Here is a 10,394-nt window from a genome sequence, read left to right on the forward strand (position 1 = left end):
ATTCACTGCAATTTTAGTGTCCTCAAACCACCTGGGGCAGACCAAGAACTCCTTATTTCTAAATTCCAAGAGTACTATTTGACAGTTGGGAGAGGAACTACTGACAACATTTAAGAGCTATGCACATGGAAAATACCCTAAGTTTCTGTTATGAATGCCTGATAAGTGATGTAATTGAGGGCTTAACAACTGTCAGAAAGTCTTCCAAACCCACTTGCCTTAAGCCCACTCCCTAGCTAGTAGTTAAAATGGTGATTATTCCAGAAGGTGTATAGAAGTTTCAGGTGAAAGACTGGCAGTTTTCTCATCTTTTTATTCTAGACCTTGAAAATGAATCAGCGTATTATTTCAAGCCCCTTCATACCTTCTGGCATTCATACTTGGCAACTTGAGACCTTACAGTCACCTCCATGTTTACTCAAACTCTGCAGAGGTTTGAAATAAAGAAGCTTTTAACATACGCATTTACTGAGCTCTAAGAACAAGAAAGACACAGCAGTATTAAGCATTACTTAGCTTCATCCTGAGCTTTCTGTTTGATAAAGCAATAAAATGTATAGACTATAAGGTACTGTAGACTGCCACAATCTTCTCAGAATATTAATCCTCACAATTTAGAAGAATGACAGGAGAACTGCTGGGCAGCACTTTTTTTGTGTGTGTGCTCGCAGGTGACAACAAGCTAAAGCAGACATATTTTAAACATTTATTTTAGCACACAGCTTACAGAGTAAGCACATTGCCCACTCCAGTTCTAAAATACCTAGGAAGGGTATATAACTTTCTGAACAAAACTCTCTGTATTGAGGCAGAAAGATTGACCAGCATGTTTTCACAAGGTAACTGCCTCTAGTATACTAATAAACTGTTAACATGTCTGTTGAGAATCTGTTCTCCTGTCCTTTTTTAATTTGGGGCACACCGCATGCCATTTCACCAACCTATCCCCCTGACACCCAGCCATGCACTGAATCAGAGAGCAGATTGACCAGACCCTACAAGCAGTATTTCAAAATGTTCAGATAAAGAGCTGAAAAGATTTCTACAGTCTTCCTACAAACCTCTAGGAAGCCTGAGCCTGTCCCACCTCTGACCCCTCCGAACTGAGATTTCAATGTTTTTATTTCTAAGTACTTCCTTCCAAGTGTCCTGGGCCTATCTCATTCCTGCACAGCCAGCAAAGATAATCCACTTGTGCCAGATTCCAGCAGTTAGGACTTTCAACAGTCCCAGGCTCCTGCAGACCCTGCACCTTCCATTTTATCTGAGACAAGCAAGGCTTCCTGTGCTACAGCAAGAATCCAATCTAAGCAGCAGCCTCAGGGCCTGCTGTCACAGCCACAGCCCCATGTCCCTCGCCAGCAACACCCAGGTCTCCTTCAGCCATAAAGGACCATGAACAGACATTGCATTAACCAAAAAGTCACACCTGCAACACTTGAAAGATGATACGTATATCCATCAGCCCAAAAAGAAAATTTGTTCCTACTGAATATAATCTCAAATAAGGGATAAAACGGCAGCATGACTCCAGACAAGACTGGCTGTTAGTGTTACAATTCCCAGTTCTTGTGGCCGAGTTTCCTGCTACCACAAATAGAACCATTATGTACAAGTCTGGAAAATTTGTAAACAGATAGACATGGCTTCTACTCACACCGAGTAATTCTTCCTGAGAGACACAAAGGACAGAACTGAATACAAACACCATGGCTGTTGCAGCAAAGTTGCACCTGATATCTTGCTGCAGGTGACACTGGCAAATCTCTATCCACCAGAGAAAAATGCATTCTGGGAGCAGCAATACTTTCCAAAACTAGACTGCTCATGTCCCAGGCCTTAGGCCAGCATGTCATATATGGTCAGCACAGAAGTCTGCAGAAATGTGCTCAAACCAGCTTTTTGTTCTTAACCTGATCTACCCTTTGAGAGTTTTCTTGAAAATGATACAAATTTATCTTTACAGAAGATAAAATATTCCTCAAAGTTGCATAGAATTTTGCTGTCTTGGAGTGCTACAGTAAAACCCCATTCCAAACAATAAGACTGGCATCCTTATACTAACTTTCCAAACTAGGTATAGACCATACCTTTAAGACTACAATCACTGTTTACTAGAATTTTCAAAGCTTTTGGCTGTTCATATTATATGAAACTCTACACTAATCCTCCAAACCACTTAGAGACCAACTCTCAGACATCATAGAATAGAGAAAGCAATTTTTGTATTAGTCTATTCATTTTTTTCTTCTAAATGCCCAAACTCAAAGTGCAACAGGACAGTTTTCTACATTCACAGATTCAAAGTCTCAGTAAGCCTGAGACACAGGCTGTAGAAGCCAGGCATCCTACAGTGACAGAAGGAAATCATATTATCTGTCATTGTCTTGAAAACAGGAATTCTATTTTCAAATAGGGCATTGACAAATGCAAAAATGGTAATTTCATGAGCCCTTACAGAGCTCACTGTTCCCAAGCATCAGCTGCGAACAAATAACTGCTTGAATGCTGCCTTTTGGAAATAAGGGCAGAGAACAGATACAGTCTGAGTCTGACAACCATATGAAAACCCAACAACCATTTTCTGCAACTCCAAGTTTTACAGTTCTATAGTGTACTCACTATATCAGCACACAGAGCTTCTCAAATTGGTCTGACAACATCCATTTTACTTGCTTCTGACTGACAGAATCAGGTGCAGCATACTCCAGAGGGAATGGATGCTTCTCTATTTTAAGTAGAGTTAATATATTAATATGCTATCAATGCAACTCTGCTTAGCAAAGGGGAAGATTACACATTGTAGGTGGTCATCCAACATAACCAGCCATTTCTTTCTTCACCAGCCAACCCCTATTACTTTCTGCAAGTCTAAAAATACAATTCCAGCATGCAAAGTTCCTTAAGCAAAGAAATTTATCCATACACAGCTCATGATCTTCCTGCTAAAATCTACTTCATCTGAAAAAGGCAGTCTGCAAAGAAAGGATTATTCAGTGCAAGATCATAGATACATACACACAGACATATATATATATATATATATGTATATATCTCAATGGCAGCCTCCAAACATCAAGACATACCAGGAATATCCAAATACAGGCAGTTACCCTCCAAAGTGAGCAGTAGTAGTTACAGAATGGCTGCTGGCTTACAGAGGTTAGAGCTGTAGTTCTACAATAAGCCTGTTGAAATGTGTCAGTCACCAGTTTCCTGAATCTCAGCAGCTCTAGCCATGCCACCTGGAAGCTCACAGACCATCCAGATACCATGGACTGTACAGTAGAGACTGACCCAGAAGGTCGTGAGTACTATTTTGAAAAGTCAGTTTTGTTGATGTAAAAAACAAAGCTCTGGGCAAATGGGTCACAGACTTCTAGATACAGGCCAGTAGCAATTTCTGAGTAACATATTCAACAAGAAAGAAACTATGCAGACACATTTAAGAAATGCTTTTGTAGCAAGGGTTCAACTAACAAAACTAAATTAATAAATATGTAAGTAGGTGCAGAGAACCAGCTTAGACTGGAAGTTCTGAGCATTTATCACTGGTTTTGAAGAAGTAAGAAAACCAACTTTATGAACATTGATCTCAGTCTCTGTCCCATTCCATCAAAAGAATGGAAGAGCATATTGTTGACAATTCATCATATCCCAGAGAAACTCTGGAAAAACAAATGTTAAAACCAGACTAAGGAGTAGTGACTACCAATGCAGTAAAACAGAACCATTTTAACAAACCGTGCAATGCTGTCTGTACAGGTATCAAAAATGTAACAAAAGCACTTCTATGCCTAACACCTACTTTTGAAAATTATAAATTATATTCTGTTGCATTTAGAGGGCAAAAGAGTAACATTGAATGCTAAAACAAATCTTATATAGCTGCCTGGAACTAGAGATTTGATGCAGAAGTGTTTGTTAACTCAGGCATCTGTTCATGGTTCCACAAAATACGCTCTAGCGGCCCTACTACTTTCACTTCTTCTAAGAGCACACAATTGAATACTGAAGGAAGGAAATAAAGCTATTTGCTACTACTCCATCATTATGAAGATCTTAAGAAGTGAGACTTTCAATGATCACTTCTTCTAAGCTCAGGAATGCTCCACCCCTATGTGCAGGATGTTAAGTGAAGGTGGCAGGTCTGCATCAATGGACAAGACACTCCTGACAAAACTCAAACAAAGAAAGAGAAGAGATGAAAGCATGGCCAGTCTATGGAGGAGAAAACAAGGTACTGTTTGAGCATGCAAGGGTGGGGACAGGAAAGCTAAACCCCATCTGAGCTGAATCTGGCAAGGGACAAAATACAAGAAGATACAGGTGCATCAGGAGCTAAAGGAAGAGGAGACATGGCAAGGTGTGGGCCTGATGCTGAATGGGGCCAGGAAACCTGATGACAAAGGACACAGAAAAAAGACTGGTACTGCATGTCTTCTTCAATGACAAGACTTGCCTTCAGGAATCCTAGGCCCTGAGATATGATGTAAGGAAGACTTACCTTACCTGAAATAGGATTGAGAATACAAACATTTTAACAAACTTAAAAAAAAAAATAAATCTCACACGGAAAGGGACCACTGGAGACTGACTTGTTCAATCCCTCTGCTCAGGCAGTGTCACTTAGAGCCAGCTGCCCAGAACCATGTCCAGACAGCTTTTAAATATCTCAAAGAATGGAGACTCAGTCTCCAAACAGTGCTCAGTTACCTTCACAGTAAAAAAGTATTTCCAGATGCTCAGAGAGAACATCCTCTGTTGCAGTTTGTGCCTATTACTTCTTGTCACTGGACACCCTCAAAAATGAGCTTTCTTTGCACTTTCCCTTCAGGTATTTGTACACACTGAGAAGATCCTGCTGAGCCTTCTTTTCTCCAGGCTGAGCAGTGTCACCTCTCCCAGCCTTTCTTCAGATGAGGATAATCCCTTAATCATCTTAGTGGCCCCTCCACTGGCCTCTCTTCAGTACTCCACCTCGTACTGGGGAGCTCAGAACTGGACACTACACTCCAGATGTGGTCTCACCAGGGCCGACTGGAGGGAAGCTGCTGAAGCGAGTAACCCTGATGGGAGAGCAGTGGATGCTGCTCATCTTACATTGGTAAAGCTTTTAACAACACCTACCATCACATACACTGCCAAGCTGATGACAAGCTGACCAACTAAAGCAGTGGACAGTGAGGTGGACTGAAAACCAGCTGCACTGCTGGATTGAAGAGGTTGTGGTGAATGGCACAAAGTTCAGCTGGAAACCGGTCACACCAGCATACCCCAGGGATTAGTACTGGGACTAACACTGCTTATCATCCTCACTGATGACTTGAGCAGCAGGACAAAATAGACATACAGTCACACAAATTATATATTTGCAAACATAAAGACACTGTTCATTTGAATTACCTAGAGGCAAACTTGTAAAATGAGATCTTTCAGAAGTCCTTGTCAGAAATATTTCAATACAGAAGTTCTTAAGTGCAAAATCTCTTCTCAGTTCTTGAAGTTATTATGTGGCTGCATCTATAAACTATCATCAAATAAAGATAGTGAAGCACCTCCAACAGTGGCCACAAAGACAACCCCCACAGCACCTGTCAAGGGCAGGGAACAGCCTGGACCTCATGCTTTGTTGGCACCAACACCTTCCCACAAAGTAACTCATCTTCCCTTAGCTTAGCATGAGAATGGGCACACAGGCAAGACCCAGCATATAGGAAGTTCTGTACCAGCAATACAGGTTCCACGGAAGTAGAAATCCACACATCACATATTTTTCCTACTCTGCTGAAACACTACATGAAAACTTTAGGCAATAGTGCTATAAAGCATTAAAGACAAAACAAGATAAACTAAGAAATACAAGCACCCTTTGTAACAGACTTAGTTTTATTGAGATGATTCCATCATTATTTACCATATTCTAAAATACCTACAAACATAAAAAAGACAAGCTACAAACTGATCTGCATGCAAAAGGCTAGAATCAGATAGCTAACACAAGAGCCCCAGAGATTGACCCCCCTCCTTTTCGTGCAGGTAATCACACTCTTAATAGAAACAATAAAAAAACAACTGAATAGAACTGACAGACTTTACAGTGTATCTTCAATTACAAAAACAATTTTGGCCTACATTAAAACACTTGTTGAAAACCATGTGTTCAACACTGCTGTAGACACTTCCAGAACAGGTTAGCCAATTCTTTGGGAGATTTTGGGAATAGACTCAAGAATAAAATAAGCCAACTAATCTGTCATCCCCCAGTACAAAAGAGACTTCAACATCAGGCTTTAACAGACTCAGAAAATCCTTCTGAAAAGTAAAATGTTATCTCTCAAGTTACAAGTTGCATTTTGATTCCAGAAACACGTCTTTTCCCTTATTTCTGCTTTATGTATTACCTACATGTGGCCAACTTCAGAGCCTGTATACACCAGTACTGGAGATAAAACTGATCTCAAGCACAGTCATTCACATCTCTGCATGATTCAGCCCAGGTTAGACATACAGGTGGAATCCTCCTGCAGTGACAGGTCTGCTGCTCTGGCCTGGTCACAGAACCCAGAACTGAAATGAAAGAATACAGCTCTAATTCTTCCTTATTTCAAAGAAAGAAAAAGGATTAACAGACTTCCTGAACAGTATGGAAAGTGGTAAAGGAAGGGCAGGGATAGAAGGAGCAACTGGAATAGTCATTTGTTAGAAGAGATGCAAGCAAAAGTCAATGTAGGGCAGAGCAGCTAAAAACAGAAAAAGAGAGCAAAGAAGGTTAAAGCAGAGGAAGGGCAAGACCAAAAATGCAAAATAATGTTAAAATACACTTGGGCATGAAATCACCTCTTAATTGCTACAAACACAAGCCTAGCTCCAAATACACAAGACGAAGGCCAGACAACACTAATGGACCTTTTTTATGGAGCAATGAAGAATTCCTGCTGTACTTCTAGTTTTGAGACATTCTTTCTCATATTTTACATAACAGTCTAAGTTAAAAACATTATTAGTCATCTAAAGCTAAATCTAGGAAGCTGAAGTGTCTCTACCAAGTTATCTGGCAAAAGATTGTTAAAATCAAATAATTTCCTTCATTATAAAAAGCTGTACCACCACAGGTTTGTCAACCATGAGCATAAGCCTAAAGCATCTGGAAAAGAGGAAAGACTAAACCACTGCTGTATGCACTGCATACATCCACTCTGAAAAGAACAAACAGCTAATCTCATTACACTGTAAGGTTAAGGAAACAATGATGGTATATAAATGATACTGTGATACTGGGAAGAAGCCAGTCTACAGAATAATATCAAAAGCAGCTACAAAAATTAGCTAAATATTTGTTTCATACACTTACAAAAAACACCAACTACAACAAATTTATCTAATTGTTGGGAATTGAATTCCAAAATACATTTATACTCACAATTAGAATCAAAGAAAACATGTCTTGACAATATTCTGATTTAAGATACTTTAGATAGTTCCAATCTACTAAAAAAAGGAAGTCCCATCATTTTGACATTATCTTCTTCCCCACCCAGTTGAACCTAGCTAGATACTAAGCACAAGACTGCCTCATGCATTAAATATAAACTTCTGGTAAGAAATTATTAATTTGAAGGTAGCACAAAATGCTGAAGAGCAAAAGAAAAAGTCTATCTCCAACAGAACAGCTCAAAAAAAGTCTGTATTTCTTAATTCACTTTTATCAGCTCGCTAATTCAGAACTATTACATTATTTACTATAGATTTTTCCCTATACCACTTGACCTCCCATTAAAGCTTTCTTAAGCAGATGGAGTGCTTCTTACTACCAACACCTGACTTATCTTTCTAGGGAAGATAGTTTACTAACTAGCCACAGGAAACAAGTCCTAACTCCTTTGCCTCTCTCTTGACTCACATCCTCAGACAGCTATTTGACCAGAAAAGAAAAAAAAAACTTACTCTTTGAAGAAAAGAAGATGATAAACTCTACCAATTTGCCAACCCACTTATGTAATTTTATTTTTTACTTGAATTTTGCTCCTCCTTAAGACTCCCACAAACTTTTTTTTCCTAATTCCTTTAGAGCAGAATTAATTAAAAAGCCTTATGTACTGTCTTTATCTGCATGTTCCTAAATAATGTTCTTAATTTAGAAAATATTCACCTCACTTTATACACTGTAACTCCTAACTGAGAATAAAGCAAGCCACCCTGACTTCAGCCACCAGTATGGGCAGACTTAAGAGGACCACCTTGGCTTCCAAAAGCTTAAGCCACAGGCATCATGAGGTCTCATGCACCAAGCACTGTGACAGCCTATTAGAAAATACACAGATCCATTAATATCATCAGTATCCTTAAAGTGCCTTTTTTTTTTCCAAAGAGCAAACACTGAAATACTCACTTGCTGAAAACTACACAATTTCTCAGATTAACTACATAACCAGCATCACAATGATGAAGTATTACATAGATACAGTAGACATGTCTAAATAGATTTATAACAATGAAAACATCATCAAGATGTACACTTTTCCATACAGAGAGGCATAATATGGTCTATTTTTAATTTCTGTACCATACTAAAATCAGAACTCTATTTCAAGGCACATCTGACTTCAGGAACAATCAGGCCATCTCTGGACATACTGATATACAGATTGCAAATGATTTTGGGGTTTGTGGCATTTCTTCCAACAGCCTAAATCTATTTCTCAGTACACAACGTCAAGAATGTGTTTTCAACTGCACTGAAATATATAATTCAATCCCTGCTAAACATAACTAAAAACTTTATTAAGGCACAAGCCAGCATGCTTGCCAGCCAGCAATCTCTACCATATCAAGTTACTTAATTGAGCAAAAATATCAGGAAGCCACCCCTGCCTTTGAGCCCATCATGCCTTTCCCTCCAACAGCTTGTACACTGGCATACTATTTTATACCAGGAACCTGATAGTGGACATACAGAATGCCACAGTTGTTTACTCACCTACAAAATACTTACGTTTCACTTGACAGTTATGAGATTACAACAATTGAAAGAAGAAAACACTTGCAAGACTCTAAGCTAACATTGTAGCAATTTTCAGAGAACAAAGCTGTCACTTCAATAGACAGGTGCCTACATTACATGCTCTTATAGAAGGGACAAAGACAATCTACTTTCAGCTTGATCTCAGGAGCAAGCTTAAGTTTCAAGGGCAATTCCATCCAGAAGAGCAGATACCAAGCTCGGGATGAGAGGAGCTTTGAACCGTGAGGAAAAACTTCCAAAACGAAAAACTGAGCTTGTCCTTATAGCTGAATATAGGGTAAAAAACTGTATGTCAAACTCAAAATTTAGGTATTTGCTAAGAACTGAAGGCAAAGCACAGCCTCAGCTCAAGCAATTTTAACCAAGCGTTGCTGGGTAAGGAAGAGGAGGAAGGGCTCATGGGATGGGCAGCTGTTGTAGCAATAGGGTTGTAGCAAAGGCTGAAAGACCGAGGCTGTTTCAGGAGTAATGCCCCTGTCAATAAACGGTTTATGATTTAATCTAATTTTAACTACCCCCCCCCATTTTTTCCGCCAAAGATTTAACCCCTTTACTATAGCAGGCTGCAGACGGGGTGAGAAAGGAAGGAAACCAGAGCCCTCTTCTCCAGCCAGAGGAGGGCTCTGAGGAGCCACACACCCGCAGAGCCGCCCCTCAGCCAGACCCCGAGAGCTGGGCGCATGGGAGGCTCTATGGGAACCTGAAGTAGGAGCAGGGAGTATTCAAACCGTATCACACATTAAAAATAAAAATAAAATAAAAAGGGGAAGGAATTACATCACGGGGAAAGCGGTTTTAAGCCATTTGCTTTACTCTCGTTTCTATCAGCCTCTCGAGGGGGGATGGGGCAAGGGAAAACGCCAGTGCCGCCGCCTCGCTCACTAGAAACCCGCGCAGGCCGGGCTGGAAAGGACCCGGCCCGCCCATGGAGGACCCAGGGGACCCGCCGGCCCCTCCGGCCGGGCAGCGGGAGGGGGAAAGGCCTGGGCGAGCCGCGACGGAGACTGCGGCTCCCAGGGGAGGAGGACCGGGCCAGCCCCGCACCAGCCACGCGGGGGAAGGCAGGGCCGGCGAGGCCGGCGGAGCGCGCCCCGGGGCGGCGGGAGGGGGCGTCCGGAAAGAGCGGCGCCTCCTGCGGGGAAGGAGGCGGCGGAGCGGGGCGAGCCCACGCCCGGAGGCCTGAGAGGAAGGGCCCGTGCCGCGCCGGGGCGAGGGGCCGAGGCAGGGGAGGGGGCCCGGGCAGGCCCCGCCTTACCTCCCGCCAGCGGCCGCTCCTGCCTGGCCCGAGGGAGCGGCGCACCCGAGCCCGCGCCGGACGCCGCTGCCCGCGGTGGGGAGGCGGTGGCTCCGCCCGGCCCCGCCCCTTCTG

The 10,394-nt window shown here is 41.9% G+C and overlaps 1 protein-coding gene across 3 annotated transcripts in view; it reads right to left on the bottom strand.

The window, feature by feature from the left end:
- The window catches only part of SETD3 (SET domain containing 3, actin histidine methyltransferase), a 58,150-nt gene extending 47,778 nt beyond the window's left edge, over positions 1–10,372 (bottom strand). Inside the window, exon 1 of one of the 3 annotated variants that reach the window (XM_015631019.2) lies at positions 10,281–10,372. The gene's annotated coding sequence lies outside the window, so the exon portion shown is untranslated. Of the gene's footprint in view, positions 1–6,404; positions 6,571–10,280 lie in introns of those variants that run through there. The other 2 variants (XM_033514936.1, XM_033514937.1) reach the window with 2 other exon arrangements.
- Between the last annotated feature and the right edge of the window lie 22 nt (positions 10,373–10,394).

Source organism: Parus major, chromosome 5, assembly GCF_001522545.3.
Source record: "Parus major isolate Abel chromosome 5, Parus_major1.1, whole genome shotgun sequence".
Lineage (NCBI taxonomy): Eukaryota > Metazoa > Chordata > Aves > Passeriformes > Paridae > Parus > Parus major.